Here is a 10,567-nt window from a genome sequence, read left to right as displayed (position 1 = left end):
GCATAGGCGGCAGCTGCAGCTCTGATTCAAACCCCTAGCCTGAGAACTTCCATATGCCGCAGGTGCGTCCATCCCAGAAAGAAAGAAAGAGCCCATATTCTTTCCACTTCTATAAGACGGATGTCACACATGAGCAGGTCGCACAAGTTGAAGGAATTCCTGTGGTATGAATGAAAAACCTATATCCTATCCTGCTATTAGGATATAGCAGGTCAAAGTTCAATTTAACTTAGAACAAGTGAGTTGATAAATGGCTAGATTACACTGGGTCTTCTATTCTGAATTTAATATACATCACAAAATATGTTGCCAATGGAACTCATTACGACTAAAATTAAGGAAAATAAATAGTGAGATACTATTCAAATGTGTAAATTAGCTTGTTAGCCAATATGCAAAGAACTATATAAAACAGAAGATACATTTTTTTTAAAAAGTTCTCCTGAGTAGTTGTCTATCAAATGGAAAAATTCACTACTGTGCAAACAAAAACAAAGTTTGCCTTCAGAGTTGTCTAGAATTTTGTGTCTAAAATTCCTTTTTGCATTACTTTTAGCTTTCGACTATATCACACCACCGTGTTTACAAGTTCATTCATTCATTCACTGACAGCATAATATGTGTGTTTAGTAGTTGCTCTGCAAAGAACCATAGACCCCACCCAGCACTGGGCAGGCGGAGGGCCCTCCGACAGCGCTTCTGACAGGCAGGAGCAATGTCTGCTTGAACACGGCGCAGCGGCTCCATCACCAGACACGTAATATTGACTTACACTGAACGGAACTTGTTTCTCTATAATGTCTACCCTTTGTCTACTGATTTACATATTAAGGAAATGCAGCAATCCCTAAAATGACACTTTGGATTTTTTAAACTTTCTCTTTTCCTCCCCATTCATTCTCTATATGCATCTAACCACTTCCACTTGCCTCAAATATCCCTTCACGATTCCAGGTCTCTCCTCCAAATCAGTCCAGAACATTGTCACAGGACACAGCACTCTGCTAAAATGCTGTGGATAAAACTAAGAAAAAAGCACCAGAGGGCGTTCCCGTCGTGGCTCCATGGAAAGGAGTCCGAATTCAACTAGGATCCCTGGCCTTGCTCGGTGGGCTGAGGATCCGGTGTTGCCGTGAGCTGTGGTGTAGGTTGCAGACACGGCTCAGATCCTGCATTGCTGTAGCTCCGGTGGAGGCCAGCAGCTGTAGCTCTGATTCAAGCCCTAGCCTGGGAACGTTCATAGGCCATGGGTGCGACCCTAAAAAAGCAAAAAAAAAAGGGGGGGGGAGAGTCTTTGAACTCAAGGTTTTGAGGATCTCCAACATTTTCCCCTCAGATGCCCTTTTCCTCACTACCTTATTAAATCAGCAAGCCCCATGCACGCCCCGCCACCTCCAAGTCTTCAAACCCCTTGAATTATCGTCTTCTTAGCTCATTAGCTCACATAATCTCGAGTTTTTCTTCACTTTCTTCTGTGTTGTCTCCCAGCCCCCTTGGAATGCGAACTCTGTACAGGAAGTGATCTGATTTCTCTCACTTCTGTGCATTTGGCAGCGATGAGTCTTCTTGAAACATAGTTGACATTAAATACATATTTACCAATTCAATAAATCTACTAAAAATACAACCTGCGATCACACACTCCCATAATAAAAGTTTACGTATTAGGTGCTGCAAAGCAAACAGGACGTTGTGGTCACTTACGATTCGAGAAGGAAGGAAAGGCTTGCGCTTCCTGAGTCCAGAGGCAGGTTCTACGCAGACGGCCTTCATCAGGAACCGGGGAGAGGACGGTCTGTTGAAGCAAAAGAAACAGGATTGAGTTTGCTGCTTAAAATATGGCAAAATATTTAAGTGCAGCTTTTGTGAAGAAAGCAGGAACATCACAAAGACAGGCCTGACAGGGCTGAACACGTGTGAGCACTTAGCTGAACTTAAAGCAGCAAGCATCCTTGGTGAGCACTCTTTGACTCATTTAGTCCACATTCATCGAACATCTTCTTTATTAACGGTCCTGAACACTTTCTTCTTTTTCTTCTTTGTCTTTTTAGGGCCACACCCACGGCACATGGAAGTTCCCAGGCTAGGGGTCGAATCGGAGCTGCAGCTGCCAGCCTACACCACAGCCACAGCACCGCCAGATCCGAGCCACATCTGCGACCTACACCACAGCTCACAGCAATACCAGATCCTTAACCCACTGAGTGAGGCCAGGGATCAAACCTGCGTCCTCAAGGATACTAGTCAGGTTCGTTACCACCGAGCCACTACAGGAACTCCCTCTTCTTTCTTTTTCAGATATGCAAATTTATACCCAGACATCCTGTCTTATATGCTAGACAACCACTCAACAAAGGGTATTGGAAGGACTTTGTGCATAAATATGTGGCAGATGCTATATCATTTCTATGGAAAAGGTTCTGAAATCATGAATGATTACTACATAACTTCATACACTCTAATTTTGTAAGCATATAAAATTTTAGTGAGTTTATTCTCTAAAATACTTTAGAGACGCTAAAGTAGAAACCTTGTTATGATCACTTAGCTTTATAATTCCTTCTTTGAACCTAAATGTATCTCTTTGAAGACTCCCATAAAGCAAATTTATCAATGTTCCCTATGTGATGTATATTTACAATTTATTACACTTAAGTAAAGGGAAGTTCGCTCAGTCTCTCTCCCTCTACCCCCCTCTGCCTCTCCCTCTCTGCCAGAGCTACATGCTTTAAGAAATGGGGAAAAAAAGGGGAAAAAAAGTGCAGATTGCTTAATATGTCTCATAACAATAAGAATGTGGAAAAGCATTTTAGTTGGCAAAATTGATAAAATGGTGAATATAATCTGGAGAGAAGAGATGACACGATAGGAAGGCTGAAGAGTATTTCAAAGTAGACTGAAAGAAAAAACAAAACAAAAAGAAAGTGCACGTCACCATGGGCTGGGGCGGGGGGGTCGGGGGCTGAGATAAAACTGAAGTGTGGCTATTAAGAGGTTAATTTCCTCTCTGAACCCAGATGTTCTGATCTACACCTTTTCATGGCACAAGATTTACTAGCAATTTAAGGGTGTGTAACATTTGCCACTGGGAATTCGTCTGAGCTTGTTTTTGGAGACCACAGGCTCCTCTGCAAGGGACGTGGGGGGTATCTCTTCTCCTCGGGTCCACACGCCTTCCCAGCGCACTGGCCTCCTTGGTCCTGGTTCTTGAGAGCAGGGCTCCTGCTACTTCCTCCTCCCTCTGCCTGGAATCCTCCCCTGCTGGAGAGAATTGGGCTAATTGGCTGCCTTCCTGCGGGCTTCCCTGTAAGAAGACCCTGAGATGAGGAAAGCAGTGAGCATGGAAGGGTTACACAGGACAGGAGGAAAAGCCCAAAGAGCGTCTCTCTGTGGGCAGTGGGCTGTTCTGCCAGCCCCGAAGGCCTCCTAGGAGCAGGTGTAAATGCCAGCCCCTGGATGTCCCTGTCTCTGATTGGCTGAGAACTGACCAAACTGTGATAGAGAAGCCAGGGCAGAAGGAGAAGGACACACAAGTAACACTCTAAGTGAGATGCTGTGAGCCAAGGTGAGTCTGTCCTTGCGGAAACATGTCCACTGCACTTACGGCAAGAAGCAGAAATACGCCAAAGGTCACCAGAGGCCTCTTCTCTTGCACCTGCTAAGTTAGCTGTTTGCTCATGGAAGACACACTAGTTGATCCTCCCTGCCCCCAATTTTTGCTCTGTGCCCTGTTCCCTGCTGTTTTTCCACCTAGCATGTGACTTGAGAATTGTGGGGAGAGGTAGTCCTGCATTAAATACATACGTTAAAGCGGTGCAACTCCAGAGAATTAAAGACATGCTAAACCCACTAAAGCCTTTTGTTTTTCATGTTCAGGATGCACTGGGTGTTTCAAACAAAGTCACTGATAAACACATCTTTTCTCTTGGGCACTGACCACACTCCACGGCTTGGCCTCCCTTGACACTTTCAGTTATTCTGTTAAGTTCGGCCTCCCTCACTAAAATGTGATTTCTATGCACTGATTTTTTTTTTTGGCTACTTTTTTTTCACTGATGTAAACTTAGTGCTTAAAATGTACCTGACGTATATTATTATGGAGAAAAATATTTGCCTCTATGCTTCTAGGTTCTTCTGGCCGGTCTAAGAAGAAAATTGACATGACACAGACTAACAGGAGAAAATCAAACAGAATCAAATATATACAAGGAAGAGACCTAGGAATATTAATTCACCAAAATGGCCTAAATCCTCACCTTTAAACACCATCTTCAGCTAAAGACAAAAGAGGATATTGGGGCAGAGACTGAGGACACAGCAGAGTCTGATTCTAGGCCCTGCCAAATTTCGTCCACCACCTCTAGCCCATATTTTTTTCAGATATTTCTGATGATAACTCTACTCCACAAACAGACCCTTTATCTAAATTCTTTTTTTGTTCTTTTTTATGGTGATAGCTATAGCATATGGAAGTTCCTGGACTAGAGGTCGAATCAGAGCTGCAGCTGAAGCCTATGCCACAACCACAGCAAAACCAGATCCAAGCTGCATCTGCGACCTACACCAGAGCTTGCAGCAATCCCAGATCCTTAACCAAATGGGGTAGGCCAGGGATCAAACTGCATCCTCATAGATACTATGTTGGGTTCATAACCCACTGAGCCACAACAGAAACTCCAATGTAAATTCTTTTAGGTAGTTAAGGAAGAGATGCAGAAAACAAAAACAAAAACAAAAAACCTGAATCTTCTGGGTTTTGTTTTTAATAATCAGTTTAAATGAATCCTCATAACAAAGAGACACATTTTCTGGTGGCATATTTTGCTCGCCTACAATATATATTTATTGACAGACAGAGTGTGTGGCTGTCCTGTCTTCCCCACCATGATGGGAAGGTGGACAAACAAAGAGAAAGTAGCCTGACGCCAAGGGGCTGATGGTTAAGAAAACTAAGCCAGAAGGAGAAATTTAAAATCCTGGAAGGCTTTCAGTTTTTCCCCATTGAGTATTATATTTGCTGTGGGTTTATCATAAATGGCTTTGATTATATATAAATGGCTTTGATTATATTCAGGAATGTTCCCTCTATACCCACTTTGGCGAGGGTCTTGATCATGAATGGATGTTGGACTTTGTCAAATGCTTTTTCTGCGTCTATTGAGATGATCATATGATTTTTTACTTTTTTTTTGTTAATGTGGTGTATGATGCTGATTGATTTGCCTATGTTGAACCATCCTTGTGAACCTGGGATGAACCCAACCTGGTCATGGTGTATAATTTTTTTGATATGTTGTTGGATTTGGTTGGATAATACTCAATACTCAGATCCCGGTTGCTGTGGCTGTGGTGTAGGTCAGTAGCTGCAGCTCTGATTCAAACCCTAGCCTAGAAACTTCCATATGCTGTGGAGCAGCCCTAAAAAAAAAGAAAAAGAAGAAAAAAGACCGCATCAATATTTCTACGTTCATAAGACCTATCTTTGGCTTTAAAAATAAGTAAGTAAACAGAAGATAATGATGAAAAGAGCAATTAGTCTGTGCTCTAAATAATAAATCTAATACTGGGAAAAGGCTAATCCCAATTTGCTTTTAAAATAAGCACTGTCACAATAGGAAGCTGTATACTTATTCCAGAATGTTGTTAATGATAGAACATTTTTGCAGTCCCCGTTATTGGGGCTGATTATTTCAAAGCTAGTATATGAGTCATGGAAATCAGCATGATTGCACTGAACACTGTTGTTAACCAGAGGTATCCTGCTGTTCTGACTTGAAATAAGAAAAGGAAAAAACAAAAACTTCCATAATGCATAAAGGAGCAAAGGATACTATTATATCTACTAACAGATTTACCTACTTCTCAACTTGTTTCATGTCACGTAAGACACATGTTCGCCCGTTCTATGTTTATTCAAGTGAAATTGCAAAGGAATCTTTTTTTTAATAGTTATTTCCCCAATACAATTTTTTTTTCTACAGTGCAGCATGGTGACCCAGTTACACATACACGTATACATTCTTTTTTCTCACATTATCATGCTCCATCACAAGTGACTAGACATAGTTCCCAGTGCTACACAGCAGAATCTCATTGCTAATCCATTCCAAAGACAATAGTCTGTATCTATTAACCCCAAGCACCCCATTCATCCTACTCCCTCTCCCTCCCCCTTGGCAACCACAAGTCTATTCTGCCAGTCCATGATTTTCTTTTCTGTGGAAAGGTTCATTTGTGCCATATGTTAGATTTCAGATATAAGTGATATCATATGGTATTTGTCTTTCTCTTTCTGACTTACTTCACTCATATGAGAGTCTCTAGTTCCATCCATGTTGCTGCCAATGACATTATGTCATTCTTTTTTATGTCTGAGTAGTATTCCATTGTATATATATACAACATCTTCCTAATCCGATCATCTGTCAAACGACATCTGGGTTGATTCCATGCCTTGGCTATTGTGAATAGAGCTGCAAAGAACATGTGGGTTCATGTGTCTTTTTCAAGGAAAGTTTGGTCTGGATATATGCCCAAGAGTGGAGTTGCTGGGTCATATGGTAGTTCCATGTATAGTTTTCTAAGGTACCTCCATACTGTTCTCCATAGTGGTTGTGCCAGCTTACATTCCCACCAGCAGTGCAGGAGGGTTCCCTTTTCTCCACACCCCCTCCAGCATTTGTTATTTGTGGACTTATCAATGATGGTCATTCTGACTGGTGTGAGGCAGTATCTCGCGGTAGTTTTGATTTGCATTTCTCTAATAATCAGGGATGTTGAGCATTTTTTCATGTGTTTGTTGGCCATCTGTATCTCTTCCTTGGAAAAATGTCTATTCAGGTCTTTTGCCCATTTTTCAATTGGATTGTTGGCTTTTTTGCTGTTGGGTTGTATAAGTTGCTTGTATATTCTAGAGATTAAGCCCTTGTCATTTGCATCATTTGAAACTACTTTCTCCCATTCTGTAAGTTGTCTTTTTGTTTTCTTTTTGGTTGCCTTTGCTGTGCAAAAGCTTGTCAGTTTGATGAGGTCCCATTGGTTTATTTTTGCTTTTATTTCTGTTGCTTTGGGGGACGGACCTGAGAAAATATTCCTAAGGTTGATGTCAGAGAATGTTTTGCCTATGAACTCTTCCGGGAGTTTGATGGTGTCTTGTCATATTTAAGTCTTTAAGCCATTTTGAGTTTATTTTGGTGCATGGTGTGAGGGTGTGTTCTAGTTTCATTGATTTGCATGCAGCTGTCCAGGTTTCCCAGCAATGCTTGCTGAAAAGACAGAATCTTAAAATGTATGTAATGACAAAGAATGGCCACTGATCTTGAGACAGACTGCTGGATTTGTACCCAACCTCTAACTCTGACCAGCTGCGATGCCTTGGACAAGTCAGGTAACCCCTGTGTGCCTTAGTCTCTCTTTCTAAGGTGGTGCCTACTCTGTGGGGTATTTCAAAAATTAAATGACTTTATAACAGTATATACAGCACACTTAGGAAATCACCTGCACATGGCAAGTATTAACCAGGTTAGAATCTCTCATGTTTCATGGGCTTGGTGAAGTTACCATGTCTTCCTTTGCTGGACTCTTCTCCTAGTTTCGGAATGTGCTGGCCTTACGGATTTTTCAAATTCCAATGCTTTGTCATGAAGGATGAAAAATTACATGATTAAAAGTTTATGTTTGACTTTCAAGTTTTATTCCATAAAAGTGCCCATATTTATCAGGAGAATTTGTTACTAGATTCACTTGACTTTTGCACACTAGAAACAATTTCCTAGAACTGCTTGGACTTCTCTGTTGCTGCCTTATATGTACATACTTATACCTTGCTCCAGAAGTTGTGGCACCTTCAGTGATTGTGTCCCTGAGGGATCCCAGCCACCGGGCAGGGCTCCTTGTCCATCACTGTCACTGGAGAGGGGAGCAGGGCAGTCACATGGAGATGGCTTCGGCAAGGCACTCAGGGCATCTCACCACTCTTTCCTGATGACCTATTTCTGAATGTATCCTTGACCTTTAAATATTGCAGATAACTACTTTTTTCTTTTACAGGTATAATAGCATCTAAAAGTTATGCTCTTGAGTTCAGTTTTAAGGTCTTCTTTTCACCTTTAAGGGCAACTAATACTTTAATAGATTGCCTGTGTTTTATTAAATTATTTTATTTACTTTTTAGGCCACACCTGTGGCATATGGAGGGTCCGAGGCTAGGGGACCCTCTATAGTCCTGTGGCCCTGTATAGTCCAGCCTACACCACAGCCACGGCAATGCCAGATCCAAGCCGCACTGTGACCTCCAACACAGTTCAGGGCAACGATGAATCCTTTAACCCACTGAGCAAGGCCAGGGATCAAACCCTCATCCTCACAGATGCTAGTCGGGTTTGTAGTCACCGAGCCACAATGGAAACTCCTATTATATTATTTTAAATCTCTTCATTCATCTCCACCTCTTCTTGTTTCCACTTGAAGTTTTCTTAATGTTTGCTTCCAGTTTTTATGATAAGCTTGAGATCTTTTCCTGTAATTAATTAGAGTTAAATAAATCTAGAATTGAGAATTAATATTTATATAGTACCAGCTTTCTATATTTGATTCTATAAATTTTATAAATATTATATTGTACTTACTGGGCAGATGCTAATGATTTCCTGTACTTGATTCTGCAAATTTGAAATGCATCATTCTGCACTTAATGCATTACTGCTAATACACACCTAACAAGCTTTTAAACTGAATCGATACAGGATTGATCTATATATCTTCAAGTTTCAAGTTATTATATGCCCTTGGAAAGCAGTCTTATATTTGGGTATTATTTAGGTAAGTAGTTGAACTCAAATCTTATAATATTTTCTTATTTTCCTTAGACTATCATGAACAACAAATCAGTAGAAGAAAATTACAGTTAGAGTGAAAGGGCTGAGAATTAGGTAGTTCTTTTCAAATGCGTAACAGTTCTTACAGGAAATAATTAGTGATATTCAGGAAAAAAAAAAAGAATTCTAATAGCATGAGACATGTTGGCACATTTAAAGTGTTAATAGTGTCTTTCCTTCATGTGTACCTCTATTGCACCAGGCAATGGGGGCCAAGCCACTTCTTTAGCTGGTATTTTCCTCACTAAGCTAGGTTGTTGGGCTTTAAAAATCAGATGCTGGCTAGATAGGTGGTACCCATCTCCTTTCTAGACATAGAACCAGTGAGCTCCTGGTGCAAAGCCTCAGGCCAGGACTGCACTCCTAAAGTTTTCTGTCCATCATCCAGATTTTGAGGAAGTTCCACATGGAATTCATCACTCCAGTTTTTTTAGATTTCCCTGATGTATTGATTTCCTGTGCCGTTTAACCAAGTACCACAAACTGGGTGGCTTAAAGGAACAGGTATTTCTTCTCTCGTATCTCCGGAGGCCACAAGTCCAAAATCAAAGTATTGGCAGGGTCATGGTTCCTCGAAACCCTCTGCAGAGGGTCCTTCCTTGCCTCCTGCAGCTTCTGGCAGTCCCAGGTGAGCTTTTAGTTGGCTGATGACTCCAATCACTGCCTCTGTTTTCATATGGCTGTCTGCCTTCTGTGTCTGTTTCTCTTCTCTATGAGAACACCCGATATATTACATTAGGGCCCACCTTAATGACCTCATCTTAACTAATTACATCTGCCAAGACCCTGTTTCCATACAAGGTCACATTCATGGGTACAGGTTAGGAGTTCAATGTATTTTTTAGGCGGCATAATTCATCCCATAATAACTAGGGTAGTGACTGATTATTTTATTGCTAGCAGAATTTGAGCCTTTTACAATTGAAGAATGGGCTGGCTGTACTTGATTATCAGTAACTTGATTTAGACAACATGTTGCTGTGTGTTTTTTGCTATGTTTATGAAGACGGGTGCATTACTGAGTGTATTTATTGATCGACAGGCAAGGTGCTGGGCTGAGTAAAGAAGGAAATGCATGCAAGTTAGGCACAGCTCTCCTTTGAAAGGAGCTTCCATTGTAGAAACTGAAAGAAAATACTACAAATGCAACATAGAAAAGAATAAGTGCTCTGAGAAAAGGGAATTAAATGCAAGGAGGAAGGAGAGCATCTACATAAGGGGATTTGTCAGCTAAGACCCGTGGTTCAACAAAGGAATGTGTTTCTTCTCCCCCATGGAATTCTAAGCTTGCAAAGATCTTCTCCTCACTCTTCAAATACATCAGCGTTCATGGCTAAGACACACCCATGACTTCGAGCACTTTTCCTCAAGATGTAGCCCGGATGGGTTCTGTCCTGTTTAGGTCTGTGGTGAGATGAACACAGAAAGCACAAATATTTTGAAATTTTTAAGTTATTTCATGTATGGTGAAGTTTTGAAATTTTTTTTTTGTAATTTTGCGTACGGTGAACACAATCTATATCGTTTTTTAAATGCAGGCTTGTGTTTTGTATGCTCCTTTCACTTTTCTTATTCTAGTAAGTTTTCACTGGGTTTTATAAAAGTAGATAGTGGTGACCTATTAAAACTCAAAAGATGGGAGTTCCCATCGTGGCGCAGTGGTTAACGAATCCGACTAGGAACCATGAGGT

General features: G+C 41.1%; 1 long non-coding RNA gene across 1 annotated transcript in view; it reads right to left on the bottom strand.

Moving 5' to 3' along the window:
* LOC106505345 overlaps positions 1,238-10,567 on the bottom strand; it is a 213,692-nt gene continuing 204,362 nt past the window's right edge. The window contains exon 4 of the long non-coding RNA XR_002336750.1: positions 1,238-1,795. This is a non-coding gene — a long non-coding RNA (uncharacterized LOC106505345). The remainder of the gene's footprint in view (positions 1,796-10,567) is intronic.

The sequence above is a fragment of the Sus scrofa genome, chromosome 11 (genome assembly GCF_000003025.6).
Source record: "Sus scrofa isolate TJ Tabasco breed Duroc chromosome 11, Sscrofa11.1, whole genome shotgun sequence".
NCBI classification, from domain to species: Eukaryota; Metazoa; Chordata; class Mammalia; order Artiodactyla; family Suidae; genus Sus; species Sus scrofa.
Note: the sequence above shows the minus strand (reverse complement) of the source record. Positions and strands in the feature narration are given on the sequence as shown.